Source organism: Pipistrellus kuhlii, unplaced genomic scaffold (genome assembly GCF_014108245.1).
Source record: "Pipistrellus kuhlii isolate mPipKuh1 unplaced genomic scaffold, mPipKuh1.p scaffold_m20_p_6, whole genome shotgun sequence".
In the NCBI taxonomy this organism is placed as follows: Eukaryota; Metazoa; Chordata; class Mammalia; order Chiroptera; family Vespertilionidae; genus Pipistrellus; species Pipistrellus kuhlii.
The window spans coordinates 27,089,816-27,106,053 of record NW_023425562.1 but is presented as its reverse complement, the minus strand read 5'-3'; the positions used below and the strand labels follow the sequence as shown (position 1 = coordinate 27,106,053).

Here is a 16,238-nt window from a genome sequence, read left to right as displayed (position 1 = left end):
GAGCTTTTTGTCTGTTTTCCCAGAGGAGGGAGTTTTAGGAGAGGCCTTGATAGAATAGTCATCAGCTTCTCCAGGTGTGTTGTTTCAGGGTCATCATCACCACTGATGGGTCAGCACCAGGGCAGGGGCTCATTAAGTCATTGCAGCTGGTCCTGATATTGGCCATGGTGTCATTTTGTCTGTTTTTGCTGCTTTTCTGTGAGGCCTAGATGTTATCTAGAATTTAAACAGAATTCTGTCTCTATGGTCTAGACCCAAGACTTTGTTAAGATTATTTGAGGCTGATCACCACATCATTGCCCTGAGGGCTTTATGCCTATAGGAGTGGTTTGTGCAAGGACTTGGGAGTCCTATGAGGCTATTCTCCGGGGGGGGGGGGGGGGGGGGAACCCCCTTGTTCCTCTTCTAAGGGGGTCTACCACATGCCTGTGACATGCCAGGGGAGAGTCCAAACTGTGTGATCGCGACATGAAAGGTCAGGGGGTCTGAACTTCATGCCCAACAATATGCTAAGGGCGGAAAGCTCATGCTGAGGGCAAGGTCCCACCTTACAACTTCTAGGGGCCCGGGGCTTTCTGCCTGGTGACTTCTGTACCTGGCCTTCCTTCCTATCTGCTCAGGTCTGTCTGGCTGCCTACTATATCAGGTCAGAAGCACAGGTGACAACTTGGATTATGATTGTCACTTGAAGGGAATGCGGTGGGGGGTGGGGGGTTGCTGAGGGGCAGTCTTGTGGGACTGAGCCCTTACCTCAGGCATTGAATGTTGTCACCAGGTGAACAGTGTCAGAGCGCCCATCTGGTGATGGAGAATTGTTTGCTTGGCGGAGTGAAAAACACCCCTCACATCAGAATCGGGATCAAACTCATTAAACCCATTTTACAGAGGAAGAAACTGAAGCTCACAAAACGTAAATGACTTGCCAAGGTCACATACATAGCCAGGAGTTAGCAAGACCCGGACTCAAACTCCTTTCCTCCTAGTGCCAAACCCTCCTGCAGCAAGAGAGGGGGCGGGGAGGAGCCACGGCTCCACTACTGCTTTGCATTCTCCATGCCTCGCTCCACTGGGGTAACAGGCAGAGTTTTTGCAACAGCACTATGAACACCAAGTGTTTCTCCACATAAAAGCGTTGGTCCTCAGTGTGTTATTTCAGGGTCATCATGCCTGTCAGAGGGAGAGAGTCCACTTCCTGGGGCCTTACAAACACGTCCCTGTAGGTTCCTCTCTTTCCTTATAATGGGATATTGACATCATCTTCAGTCAGGACTGGGAGTTAGACTGTGCAAATAAGACTAGAGAAGTGATTCCTAATTCGTGCTCAGATAACCGGCTCCTAACCAGTAAGCCCAGGGGCAGAGAGAAATGGCATGAGAAATACCCAGGGAAGCCCAAAACATCCCATCCAGTAAGTCCCATTGGAGGGTCTCAGGTGGAACCATAAGAATAGAGAGGAAACAGCCGAAACTGGTTTGGCTCAGTGGATGGAGCGTCAGCCTGCGGACTGAGAGGTCCCAGGTTCAATTCTGGTCAAGAGCATGTACCTTGGTTGCCCAGTGGGGTGTGTGCAGGAGGCAGCTGGTTGATGCTCCTCTCTCATCGACGTTTCTAGCTCTCTATTCCTCTCCCTTCCTCTTTGTAGAAAAATCAATAAAATAGATTTTTTTTTTTTAAAGAGAATAGAGAGGAAATAGAAAGGAGCACCTTTGAGGACGAGGAAGGGCAGACACGGGCAGAGGATGCCTTTTTTAAAAGTACATACAACTTCATGCCAATAACCTTGCTGAAGCTGCTCTAGCCTGAACTGAGTACATGCTGCTCTACCCAAAACATAAACGTTCTGTGACAGGTATCGCCTGGCTTTTCGGGAACGTTGTAAGGTTGACAGCCTTGGCTGTTTGGGAGCTAAAACTGGAAAGCAGATCCGTGTGGTTTTCTTCTTTCCAGGAATTGTCTGCCGGGGCAGAAGGAAGCGCGAGCGCCAGAAGTCACCTTAGGAGGCAGCGCTGCCAAAAGCCTCATTTTCCAAATGAGGAAAGTTGGATGCACTTTTCCAGATTCACTTAGCTAATTAGCGAGGAGGAGCCGCTCAGACAGGATAAATTCAACATGCTGGCAAATAAGCCTTTCTCGTGAGCGCTGGCCTCAGACTCACGTTACAATGAGCCCATTGTTCCTCCTGTGAGCCATTAAAACGATTGCTGTTGAGGAATGGCATCCATCCTAGAGAGAGCAGAGCTGCTCCTTCACTCCCTGAGCCAGACCATCCCAACACAGCCTTGCCCACCCCCGCCTCAGTGCGTGCCTCTCGGCTGCGTTTGGAATCTGATTCAGCATCTGAACCTCGCACAGCCTGCCCGTGTGAGCATGCTACCCGCCTCTGGGTTTCCTGTCCTATCATTACAGACTTTATCAGGCGACCAAAAAATATGCAGGCATCCCGGAGATTCAGGAAAAATCCTTTTTTTTCCAGATGTTTCCCATGTTCTAGTACAGTGACTCAGGGGGGAGACTGTTTTTCTCCAAATCCTGAGCAAATCAATATGGAGGAAGCTCCCCCTTTATATCCCTTTGTTTTCTTTGTCCCCCAAATATGTATGGGACTTCCGGACCTTTCACAGGATTTGCAAAAAGCCCTGTGTGTTGGGATGGGGGCCCGTGAGACCACATCTAAAGGCCTGGCCTGGTGCCAGCACTGAAAACCCCCTCTGGGGGTTGTGTATTATTCATGGTTCATGGCCTCTGTAAAATGTGAGCATTTAGGTAAACCCGTCTTGCAAGACCAGATTGTGGAGAAAGGGGCAGTGACTTAATTATAGGCTATCAAGAATGCACATTAGGTTACTGGCACAGATTCAGTTTGCTAGCCCCCCAAAAATGTCTTATTTTCCCCCATCACTATGAGATGAGTCCCTGAGCTGGTTCTCGGTATATGCAGGAATATGCAAGGTCATAAATATTCAAGTCGGACTTTTGGAGTTACTATCGGGGACTTCCAGAGACAAAAAGGAGGAAACCCCAAACTTCAAAATATTTGACCCAAATAAATCCAATCCAGTAAGTCAAGTTGGAGCGTCTAAGGTGGTCAGAGATGGGCCCAGGAGAAATGAAAGAAAATACAAAGAAACAGTATTCAGGGTGAGAAAGGGCAGGTGACTACCTAGGCAGAGGATGCTTTCTAATGTTTTGGGATTTTGTTGGTTTTTGGGGTTTGGGTTTTTTGGGGTTTTTTTCAGTCTCCTCCCTTATACTCTTCATCTTTTCTTTCTTTCTGAACATGAACATAAACTCACTTGCCGGGGCCAGCCTGGCAGGTTGAACCGGGCTGAGGTAGGGAGGTGGGAATTGAGAAAAGAAAGACAGAAGAGCGGGGTCGGGAGGACGACAAGTCCTCGAGGAACTGTAGCAAGTTTATTAATTGGGCAATGCTTTTTATACACAAGACACTAATTAGGAGGTCTGTCCAGAGGAGTGTATTTCTTTGTTCCTCTTAATCTCTAAAGGAGAGATAGAGCCAAAGGACAAATTCTTAGTACAATAAATCTTCAGTAGGTAAATACAGACTTCTTGGCAAGACATGAAACGTTGCTCTCCTACTACATAAATTACTTTCATTCTACTGATAATCGCCATCCAAACAAGTCAGGGAAAACTGTTTGGGTAGGGGACCAGCCTTGCTAGCCCCCTCAGATGCAAGGACCTTGTCAGCTTACATCCTGTCACCAACACTCACTCATTTGCTTCCATATAAATTCAAATGCAACATTTCTACTGACCACATTGCCTTTGTTGCCTCACCGTGGCCTAGACCCATCTCTGAAATAATCAGCATTGGCATCTGCCATCCTCACTTAGGAATCCTCTTCTTCCTCACCCCTGGATAAGGTATGTACAGGACTCATGGCCAAAACCACACCCTACCTCCCACCTCCCCTAACCCCCGATTGTTTGTCTTAGATGATGTTGACTGCAAAGAAACATGCAATCACATCATTCTTGACAAAAGACCTTTGGAATGAGTCTATTTCCCTTTACCATCTTTCGCAATTCTGGTGACCTAAACACACGCAAAGCCTGAGCCCAAAAGGAATAGCATTTCAAGAAAGCAACGAGGGGTGTGGAGGTGGAGAAGGCCTGCGGAAACGTCTAAATCCTGTTACAGAAATATCTATCCTGCCTGGCTCCCGTCCCCACCCAGAGTTGCTATAGCACCTGAATAAGTTTAAGGTTTGTCTCCAGCAGGCCCCTACCCCACCCCTTTTTCATCAGATCTCCTGAGAATTCTTTCTCAGTCTCCTTGAGCTGACCTCAGAGGCAGCGGTAAGTATTCTGAGAGCAGCATTTGGGGTCTGAGAACGTCTGTTTCACTTGAGTTTTGCAAGTTTTAAAGCCTCCCTTAGAGTAGCCCCACCAGGGTAGTTGAGCCCTTTATCAACGTTTTCTTGGGCTTCGTTTCATCACTGTTACTATCAAGAGAGTAAAACTTGAGTCTTTCACGGGGGAAAGAGCAAAGCTGTAGTTTCCGCACAAGACCCAGTTTTGTTTGGGGATAAGTTAAAAACACACACAAAGCATTCCTGCCAATTCAACGTAGATTTTTATGTGTAGCTTGTACCTAAGAGTATCTGAAATCAGGGAGTGGCCACAATTCAAAGAACAAAAGAGAGCATTCAATTATTCCCTCCTGAAACTTTATGAAGCACAAGATGACAGTGGGTAAAGGCTAAGAAGGCCGGTCTGGAGATAGAATCTTCTATGCAAGTCACTAAACTCTCTTGGCCTCAACTTATTCACTAAAAAAAAAAAAAAAGAAAGAATTTAAATTTGGTTTATTGGAATAGTGTAAGGAAGTATTAAGCTATCACTGACAGTGTCCTCTGAAAGTGTATGCACAGTAGAGAAAGCTTTTTTTTTTTAATATAATATGTTGAGAAAATGAGAGCGCCAGTTCAACCAATCATTGTCATTGAAGTCCCCATTCACATTGCCCCCATAATCCATACCACCGTGCCTAAGGAGCATAGACTCACAGACTTCAGAGTTGGAAGGTGCCACTGAGTGGTCACCGTATCAGTAGTTCTCCGTTTCTTGAACCCTCATCACATTGTCAAGTACCAGGACCTCTGATGGCACGCTCAAAAGGCTCAGACGTCTCACAACATCATACAAATCAGCAACAACTTTAACGCTGTTGCCCTTCAGAGCTGTGCCACCTTGGGAGTAAAACTCACTTCTGTTTCATCCCAGTCAATGGGCAAGCTTCCTTGGTGTCAGCTGGAAGCAATGCCACTCACTCACAGCAAGTCATCCCCGCTCCGTGTCATCTCCCTCCGCCGGCTCAGCTCAAAGGCAGCCTGACAGACATTACTCACGAGCATTACTGACGAGAGAAGTTTATACGTTATCTAACCTGGGCAATAACTCTGTGATGCGTCTGCGGTACCAGCTTGCCGTGGTACAGTGGTTGACAAACAGAATTCCACCCTAATACAAAGATGTGATGAGAACAGCAAACCCTGAACAGGTTATTAAGAAATTTGAATTCCAGCCGAGACCAGTTTGGCTCAATGGATAGAGCGCCGGCTTGGGGACTGAAGGGACCCGGGTTCGATTCTGGTCAAGGGCATGTACCTTAGTTGCGGGCATATCCCCAGTAGGGGGTGTGCAAGAGGCAACTGATCAATGACTCTCTCTCATCGATGTTTCTAACTCTCTATCTCTCTCCCTTCCTCTCTGTACAAAATCAATAAAATATATTTTTAAAAAAAAAAATTTGAATTCCAGAATGGTGGTCTTCCACTAATTATCTGTGTGGCTTTGAAAAACCGGCCCTCAATTTCCTCACTACCAATGAGGTATTTAAGACAATCTCCTAAGAGTGTTCTAAAATTCCATGATTCTTAAACAAGTCCCACATTGGTCCCTGAATGGTATTACCCTCTTACCCAATAGACAGATAGTTGCACACAAAAAAAAGAGCAATTTCATAAATGTATTGGATAACTTTTCTTTTGCTATGTACTGAACAGCCAATTCTACCTTCAACAAGTGCTCAGTTAACACAGCATAGAAAAGGCTGTGCTAACTGGCTATGGGACTGAAGCTTGTGAATCAACAAAATGTCAATTTCCTGACCTTCATAAAGGTTGGTAAAAGGCTAAATAACACACCTCTTGTTATAAATGCACCATCATATAATAATGATTTGTGTATATGTAAACACCTTTTCCTATACGCATCCTTCATTTAGATATATCTCAATAAAATAACACTCTTATCGAACACGGAGAAAGTATACGTTTAAATACATACTCATAACACCATAAATATTTTTTAAACTATACCATCTGGTGCAGTAAATAAAAAGGGAACAAAAAAAGTAAATGAAGAAAAAATAGTGTTTTTAACCATATTGAATAATTACAAAACAACTGAAAAAGAAAGTAATGATACTTTATTTTACTTTTACTTTTTAATCCTCGTCTGAGGATACGTTTTTGTTGAGGGAGGGAGGGAGGGAGAGAGAGAGAGAGAGAGAGAGAGAGAGAGAGAGAGAGAGAGAGAAAGAGAGAGAGAGAGAGAAACATCAATATGAGAGAGGAATATCCATCAGTTGCCCCTGGCAACCCACAACCCAGGACTATGCCCTGACTGGGAGTCACACCTGGAACCTTTTAGTGTATGGACGACACTCCAACCAACTGAAACACCCAGACAGGGAGAAAGTATGATACTTTAAAGAACTCAGGTTATTTTCCATGACCAAAAGTGTTCACTGCACTAAAAGTCAATTACCATTTTCTTATCAATGAGACAATGCATTCTGAATTAAAATTTTTCAATTTTTTTTTTTTATAAATCCCTTCAAAATAATTTTATTTCTTCCCATTCAAGATAAACATTCACCTCTGAACAAATGACTTTGTTTCAATAGCCTTCCGGTCACCATAACATAGTGTGGCACCCAAGGCCATACCTAAAGTTGCAAGCAATCCCTGCATTAAAAGAGTAAATAAGTGAATAACACCTGATCCAACATTAAACCACCCAGCAAATTTCCACCGGGGTTTGAGTGTCTGGGCTGCCAGAAGCCGTGAACTCCCCAAGGCACCTCAGTGACACCAAGGGCCGTGCAGCAGAATCAGCCTTTCCAAAGCTGTATTCACTCCCCACCCCGGCAAGACGCCCGCTCCGGGTCTGAGCGGGGGGTTATCTGAGTCTCTGCTCCAACCTGAGTTTGAGATTTTATAGGGGTGCCTACTGGTATATGTTTTTGAAGAATGAAGATATTTAGTTCTGAAATAGAGTTACATGGGTTTCCAGTGTACAGCTCTATGGTACATCCTCTCTATATTGCATTGCATGTCCACCACACAACATCAAATCCCCCATTAAGGCTTCAGCGCTCCTAAAACCATAGCTTTCACGTGGGCATAGCTTTCTACTTGCTCTAGTTAAACTTCACCAGGCAGCTTTGACTTTATAAAAGGGTGAAAAATGCTCCCCACCCACGGGGGGGGGGGGGAGGAAAAAAAAAAAAAGAAAAAAGGATATATCCCTGCCCTCATTCTGAGAACCTTAAATGGCAAAAAAGCATTTTACTGATGTGACCATTAAGGACCTTGAGATGGAGAGGTTATCCTTAATTCTTCAAGGGGGCTCTCAAGGCAGCCACAGTGCCCTTCTAATAAAGATGCAGAGGAAGACTTGATGCCGGCGGAGAAGGTGTGTACGGATGGAGGCAGGGATTGGAGCGATGCAACCACAAGGCAGGAAACCCCAGCAGCCCCCAGGAAGCTAGAAGAAGCAAGGAATGGATGCTCCCCAAGAGCCTGCAGAGAAAGGGCAGCCCTACCCGGTGATACTGATTTGGGGCTTCTGTCCTCTAAACTTAAAATTGGTGTGTGTTTTTTAAGCCATCGAGTTTGTGGCTGTATTGCAGCAGCCATAGGAAACTGATAAGAGTTTTCAACTAGCGTTTCCGTTGTTTTGCACGGACCATGACCTCAAAACACACTTTGGTGTTAAATACCCTTGAAGAGATCCTCTACGGACAGTAACGGGGCTCGCTGTGCCAAGGACCGCCCTCAGACTCGTTCTGCTGGGAGAGACATCTGTTGTTGAATTGGAGTAATTCAGCTTGTTAGATAGAGGGAAAGGCGATTTACATTCTGGTTTAAGCAATTTGTGCTCCGTTACCTGCACATGAAACTAGCGTTCCCGCCCTAACGAGCCAAAACGAGTAACTAAGTGCTGTTTTCCAACCTACTGAACGGTTACGAGGATACTGTGTATTACTTGTCTTTTTGGACCAAATCCTAAATGACAGGTCTTTGAGGGGAGTTTTCAAATCAACATGTTATCTAAAACGGGATCGACTTCAAGAGGATATTTTCATAAAAGCAAGCCATTCCTTTACAGCCTTTAAGGTATATGGGCTTTCCAATGATCAGCTGCTGTGTCAAATAAACACTTTGCGCAGCGTTATAATAATTGCTACTGTGCCGAGTTGAGGCTGCCGGAGCGATGCGTTTCATTCACATAAAATTCCCATGTTAAACGCTCAGCCAGCCGCCTCCATGACTCCTGGCCAATGCTGCCACCTGGTGGCCACACAGCCATGGCATCTGTCCACCGGGAACCGCCCCCTGGCTCAGCAGTCATTCATCTGTCCTCTCCTGTGCGTGACCGTGACCGCAGCGGGACATAGAGTCTCTCGTCACCCAGGAGAGGGGCTGATCAAGGCCGAGCGCGCAGCTTTCCGACGCCCACCCCTGTGGCCAACTGCTGCTGCCCACGGTGGCTGGCATCTGCCAACGCCAACGTGAAATGTCACAGTAACAAAGGCATGCGTCCTCCCCAGGAACAAGGGTCATCAACATGAGCCCTTTTTGTTTGTGAAGCGTGAGCACCGGGTAGCTGCTGGGGGGAGCCCTCCGGGAATAAGGTCCTGGGGAGGACACCGAGGTCACATGGGGACACAAACGCAGCACCGAGCGCCTCTTCAGGCAGGTTCCAGCTGCACCATCCCCAAGCTGCCACCCGACAGTCCCAACCTGCGACTGGGGAAGAGTCAGGCTGGGTGCTGGGAGCGAGGCCAGGGACTGGGAAGAGCCAGGCTGGGTGCTGGGAGTGAGGCCAACCCTGGATCAACCCTGTCTCTTATAGCTACAGGTTTTACCTGAATAAGGGCCCAAACAGTCACACTCCCTTTTGTAATTCCATGAACGTTTAGTTTCTCATGAAGTATGGCAATGCGGGTTCAAATCTCTCAGAAGCTAAAGTTCAAGGGGAATAAAATCTATCCTCTATTAAAATTAATTGTTAAATATCAATATATACTACAAAGGGAATCAAGCACTTAAGATTCATAGTACCTACAATTATATGATACCAATAGCTGCTATTATTTGTTCCAAAGGGTATAAACATGGGATGCTGCAGACAAAGAAGAGTTGTTGGCATTGGAAATCTTCAAAGCAGGAGCACCTAGAGTTACACCTGTCTGCCCCGGGGTACGATAGGTCCTACAGGAAGAAGATCTTAAGTCTTGGATTTGAGATCTCCTCTGGAGAAATTTAGTCCTCAAAACAAATTATTGCTAGGTCCTAGCTATAATTAGCACCGAGTCCTTCTAAGAAAGAAACGCTAGTCTGTGGGTGTGTGGTATACGGTAAAAGCTTTTAATGATTCTGATCTGGGGAGGCTCATGTAGTAACCAAGGTGTGCAGTATCAAATGCTCCTCCTTTCTCCTGACCGCACGTTCGCCTCCGTGGGGATGCGGTGTGACAGGCCTGTGCTTGTGTGGCCAAGGGCTCCAGAGGGAGAAAGATTGGGGGGCTGCGCCATGGCCGTAAAATGCATGTCAGGCTCTGGGGTACACAGCTGGCCACTGCATCCAAAGTAAGAGCTCCAGATGAAGATAGGTGTGTGCCCAGCAAACAGAGGTCACCCTCCTGCAGCCTACCCCCCATTTGCTACTGAAGAGGACTCTGAGGGACTATGGGAGGGGGGACCTCTAAGAAAAGGTCCTTCTTGACTAACGTGAGGAACGTAGCACGTGCACTTGGAGTGCAAAAAAGCAAACTTAAATAGAATGCAGTTCTTACTCTTCCAGACTCCGGTGATTCTGTGCGGCACTTGCTCTTGGTTCAACCCAGGGCACCCGTGTTCTGCGGCCCCCTCAGCCACAGAGGCAGGAGACCAGAGCGTGTGTAGGGAGTGACTCGCGACATCCCGCCCAGGGTCACACCGGTCCCATTGGCCACAAGCAGGAGCGCAGCCCCACCCTGACTGCAAGGGGCCGGGAAACGGAGCGGTCCCGTGGGGTATTCGGCCCAGATTCCCGGTATGTCTGGGGAAGGACTTGGGCACTGGGTACGAGGCACGTCAAAGAGCTTGCAAACCCACTCTGGTGTGCGGGGAGAAGTGCCGAAGGCAGACTGGCGCAAGCTGTGTGGCCGGTGTAGACACAGCTGACTTCCCCGGATGGGAAGGAAGTGGGCCTTTGCAGAGCAAAGAGCTGAAGAGTGGAAACTACCGGGGAGAGCAGGAGAACATTCTGCTGAAGAGAACTAATCAGTCCAGAGAACCGTGCACGGTGGGTGCCAAGCAAAGCTGCCCACGGCCCCGCCCTCCCTCTGCCCAGCTGCCACCCGCCACACCCGGCGCCAGCACCGGCCCCCACTCTACAGACCGAACATTACAAACTGAAGAAGATGCCGGGGGACGAGAGGGGGCGCCCTAGAGAAGTGCTCCTCAGGCTGCATGTGAGCAGAATGCTCCCCTGCCCTCTGAGGGCATGCCTCTCTCCCTAGAAATAACTCAGCACAGCTCCCCCTTCCACGGGACCGAGAGACTCAGCGTTGCCCCGAGCACCCTGGCTGCGAGCACAGTCTTCCCTATAAGTCACTGCATGTCCGGACCCCCAGGTAGGATCAGGAATGCCTGATCGAGGCCGAGACCCCAGGCGGCCGCCTGGCCTTCTAGATTCCCAACACCAAGTAACAACAGTGAGCCAGCCCCGGTGCTTATGCTGTCAACTCAGCCTTTACCACCTGCAGGATTCGTCCAGATTACAAGCACATCAGCGCACACATGCACGCGCATGCACGCACACACACAAGCATTGGGGGTTAACAAACTGCAAGCCCAGGAGTCCCCAGTGTCCTCTGGTCTGGGCTATTCACAGAGCAGTGACCACTGGTCACTTGGAGTCACAGACGCCTCGGTGTCCAGGGGGCCCACGTCTTGCAAGGAAGACTGCCAAGCCAGCTGGAGGCAGCAAGCCCCAGGACAACCAACAGCCACCCCATCAGACACGCTCATTCGCAGGAGGGCCAACAGCCGGCGCCCCTGCCCTGGCTGCCATGGAGGTGCCTCCCTTGGTCTGCACTTGTCAGACTCGCTGTGGTCTCCGGAGGTTCGTTCTCAAAGTCCTGAATCAGAGCCTCTGGCAGCGTCCGTGAAGGTGCCTGGCGTCCTTACCGCTCCCGCCTGTTGGTTGCCTCCGGGGCTGGCAGCCTAGAGCTTGGCTGTCCGCCCAGACTTATCTGGGCTCAGGTGATCAGGTTCAAGCTCAAGATGGAGTCAGTTAGGCTGATGCTTGCTTTTCCACAAAAGGTCCCAATAGCTCTGGGGTGAAATTACAGGCCTCCAACGTATCAACGCCAGCTCGTGTCCATGGCCGCACCTGGCAGGTGTGCCTGTGGTCAGCGAGGCAGGTGGGCTCGATTGGCGGGGTCTCTTGGGAAAGCACTTCTGGCACATTTTGACAACCTCTGCTTTCTGGGCATCCACAGTTGTAGCCGGGGGGTAAGTACAGGAAGCACAGCTTGGACCTGACAGACTATAAGCCCTGGCCTCCAGCGGGCCCCCTGTCATGATATTCTGCTGGTGTGGGAGGGGTAGTGCAGGGTGAGGCTTGGAACTGCTGCCACCTCCTGGACACCTGAAGGGAGACCCCTCTGAGGACAGAAAGCACAGCTCAGAAGGCACACGGGACAGATCAGACCAGGCCTCGGTGTCATCAGTGACATCACTGAGCCATTGAATTGGAATGTCTGTTATTTGAGCTTATATAGCATGTATAGTTGGGGGTGGAGAAATGGGGACAGAAGAGAGAAGCAACTACCTAGAAAAAAAATGGGCAAAAGGCAGGAACCAACATTCAGAAAAGAAGCAGCAGCCCTGGTCCGTTTGGCTCAGTGCTTAGTGCATCGGCCCACAGACCAAAGGGTGCCAGGTTCGATTCCGGCCAAGGAAAACCAATATAATAGTCTCCATGATTCACCATTCACGCAATGGGGAAAAAAAAAAATGGCTACATCACCAGCAATAATGCAGTTGTATGTCCCTTCTGGGGATTGAATAAATACAGGAAAATCTTACCAGTTTGAAATTAGACTTTGAAAGAAACTATGCTAGGGAACAAAGACAGGGACAAAAGAGAATCACTGATTGGCTATCTCCTGCACGCCCCCTTCTGGGGATCAAACCCACGACCCAGGCATGGGTCCCCATTGGGAATGCCTTGACCAAACCAGCAAAATGCTTCAGAGGAAGCTTTCCAGAGGCCCAGAATCAAATCTTTCTGACAGTTGGCCAGAAAGCCTGGGGCAGAGGCCAGCACAGTTGAGCAGATGTGCATCTCCCCTTCTCTTTCCTTAGTAATAAAGAAAAACTTTGTAAGTAATTAAAAAGAGAGAGAGAGAAAGAGAGAGATGGAGATGGCTTTGGAGCAAAGGTCACATCTAGAGCCCTCATAAGATAACATTATCTAAAGATGAAGCCAAGCCCAGCTGGTGTGGCTCAGTGATTGAGTATCAACCCATGAACCAGGAGGTCATGGTTAAATTCCTGATCAGGGCACATGTCTGGGTTACAGGCTCGATCCCTGGTGAGAAGCATGCAGGAGGCAGAGGGTCGGTTATTCTCTCTCATCATTGATGTTTCTATCTTTTTCCCTTTTCCCTTCCTCTCTCTGAAAGCAATTTAAAATAATAATAATAAATATGAAGCCAAGAGTGTAAATGCAAAATCCTTTGTTACAGTCTCAAAGAACTGTCCAGTCTGGGACTTCTAAGTACTTTGCAGCAGTCTCAGGAGCAGCCTAAGATAAAGAGTTGGAGGTGTGAGAGAAGTGTTTTGACAGAACCACCACCAACTTGGGCTGAAAGGGACAGAGAGAGTTCAAAACAAAAAGTAACCTTTGAACTTCAGACATCTACAGACAGAAGGACTGGGAAAGAAATTCTGTTGCAAACACAGGCTACCTTTCTCGGGAAAGGAAGGACAATTCAAGGAGACCCATTCCCAGGCATGATTAGGACTGAGTCCTATTAAAAGTAATTTTTAAATGTACTCCAATGGATTTCAGAATTGCTATGGGTCAGTAACTCCTATATGGCCCCCTTGTCCCTACTTTTTTGACAGAAAGTCTAATTATTCTATTCCTGCCCCACCACTGAATGTTAGATGTGTGAGAGACAAATAACTTGTCTCTTTTTAAAAATATATATTTATTTCTTACAGAGAGGAAGGGAGAGGGGTAGTTAGAAACATCGATGAGAGAGAAACATTTGATCAGCTGTCTCTTGCAGACTCCCTACTGGGGATGTGCCCACAACCAAGGTACATGCCCTTGACCAGAATTGAACCTGGGACCCTTCAGTCTGCAGGCCAAAGCTCTATCCACTGAGCCAAACCAGTCAGGGCTAACTTGTCTCTTTAATTCACATATCTTCAAATTGTGAGGAATCAGACCTGAGTAGCCCCAACAACACTTAGGCCTGAATCAATGAGATTCTTAATCGTTTTTAGAGATGCTCAAGGAAGGAGACCTTTAGGCACAGTTTGCATGTGGGAAGGACTTGAGTCTTTGGGGGCAGATGGCAGTGGGGGGAGCCAGCTTCCGGCATGGTCCCATGCTCCTCATCTAGTTTTCATGCCTTGCATACTCCCACTCCACAGTGTAACCAACAGAATGCTTCAGAAAAAAAATTTAAAACATGATTTTATTCATTGTTTTTAAATATAGAATAATTAATAAAGGGGATTAGTTAATAACTTTATTTTATTAATGACAAAAATATAAACATTTTAGTGTGTGTGTGTAAACATATTTTAAAATCCACCTACATCTTTACCACAGTGCCAGAGATGGTTTTATTTCCCTGCACTTTTTTCTAGTTTTGTTACTTAAACGCATTTGATTTTGCCTGGTTACAACCAACCACACAGGCTATCTTCTTTGCTTGCTTAATATCTATCACATCTTACACATTTTTTCACCTTGATCCACAGACTGTTGTTATAATGAGCGTGTATTTTTAAAACATTTTAAACATCCCTTCACGTTTCTTGCAAAATCAATACATTTCTTACTTTATACTCACACGTGCAAAGAAAATTCAGGTTATTTATCACCTGTAACTGCTTGGCTGTTCTCATGAACACGGGAGTGGGGATGAGTAAACTTTCAACCAGTCCACTTCATCACCTGCCTGGTTGAATGAGCTCTTTTGGGTGACGTGGGGGTATATTATAGAAGGTTTCCTATTTTCCTCCTCTCCCTGTGCCTCTCTAGGAGGGCACCTGGGTCTGGAAGGAGGGCTGGTGCCCTCCTGTATCAGAGGCTTTGCTGTATTCCACCCACTGTCCTCGGATTGGGTCTTGGGTGTCACCAGCTGGTTTCCCTGAGGGAGGTGGTCTGGTCCCGCCCTGGAATCCAGCTGGGAAATGAGACCTGTCCCTCAGGACGGGCATCCCCTCCCCGTAAAGAGCATGGCCACCCCACCCCAGGCCTTTCTCAATTACAACTGAGATCCAAGCCTCACCCCAACCCCTGGTCTAGGCAGTTCACCCGGCCACCATCCTCCATAGGGTCCCTCCACTCCGGCCCTGCCAGCCTTCTGGAGCACACTCCCCAGGCAGGGCTCATCCCGTGTGGGTACAAATGCATGCCGGGGTCCCTCCCACACCGCGTGGGAGCTGACGTGTCTAGGCATGCTTACTGGTGCTTCCTCCATGCCTCGACACGCCAAATGTCCACCTGCCTCTCACCTTCCTGCTAGGGTTTCAAGTGGAAAGCAGGGCCAAATCCTGTCCGCTTGGGGATTTTTAGCCAACCTGTCTAAAGCCCCTCCCCCTCTCTGCTCCTGCTTCTCACCTCTGTCCCTAGGGGAAGGGCGTGGGGCCTACAGAAAAGCATCCAGGACAGAACCCAAAGGAAAAACCAATATGGCAGGACCCCTAACTGTGGACGGAAGCAGCCCACGTGAGAGGAGGGAAACCAGCAGCCTCTGGCCTAACTAAGTCCAGGGAAGGGAGAGGCCTGTGGGAGGAGAGAGAGGTGTCTGGTTGTGCGAAGGAGACAGGCGCTGCTGTGCTGACCACTGGCCCCGGCGACACAAACGTCAGTGGTGGCAGTTTTGGCAGCGTGGCGCGGAGGTGGGGGAGCGAGCCGGGGGTCAGGAGAGGGAGACGGTGAATGCAGACCCGGCTTGGGGGAGACTTGGCTGTGAAAGCGACGAGAAAGAAGATACAGAATGAAGAAGAGGCTTTTTTTTTTTTTTTTTTAGATGAAAAAAGGTATAAATTAAAGCCTGACACAGACCAGCCAAGCTGTAAGGGAGAAAGGGGCTGGCACTTGAGGCAAGCTCCTTCCTAACCGTTTCCATCTTTCTCTGTGAGGCAGGAGCGAGGCCTATCCTCCGCTCGGAGCATGACAAAGGGCGGTGGGACCAGCGTGTTACCAGAGAAATGAGGGGGTCCAGTTTCCCCAGTGCTGGTGGGTGTGGGGTGGCTCTTGCAATATCTTCAGAAAAAGAATTTTTTTTTTTTTAAGATTTGCACAGGAGAATGAATGGTTTTTCCTGGCACGGAGTTACATTCCTTGGGTTGTGATGGCCCCATGCCCCTCAACCCAGGCCTGAAAAGGGGGGCAGCTGTGGACTCAGCAAAGCAAACGCAAAGCCGGTGGCCAGAGCTTCTGTCCCAAGTCCGTCCGTCCATTGCATGGGCCTCACGTGGCTGTGGACCGCGTGGGCAACCGAAAAGGAGCGTGGCACCTGCAGCCAGAGCGCAGGCAAGCCGGGGAGGCAAGAGCGAAAGGCCAAGAGGCGGAAGTTTACGTGTCCGGGCTCCACGCCCTTGCCATGGCCAGGCCTATTCTAGCCAATGGCCTGTTGCCAGGCATGATGGACAGGCAGGTAAGCACCTTCCCACAGCACCCATC

The 16,238-nt window shown here is 48.3% G+C and overlaps 1 long non-coding RNA gene across 1 annotated transcript; it reads right to left on the bottom strand.

Annotated features, from left to right (window-relative positions):
* Nucleotides 1–3,374: 3,374 nt before the first annotated feature.
* LOC118707518 lies at nucleotides 3,375–13,660 on the bottom strand. The gene is made up of 3 exons (XR_004984301.2): nucleotides 13,627–13,660; nucleotides 10,679–10,687; nucleotides 3,375–3,716 (listed from the first exon to the last, which is right to left on the bottom strand). It is a non-coding gene; the product is annotated as an uncharacterized LOC118707518 (long non-coding RNA).
* Nucleotides 13,661–16,238: the final 2,578 nt, after the last annotated feature.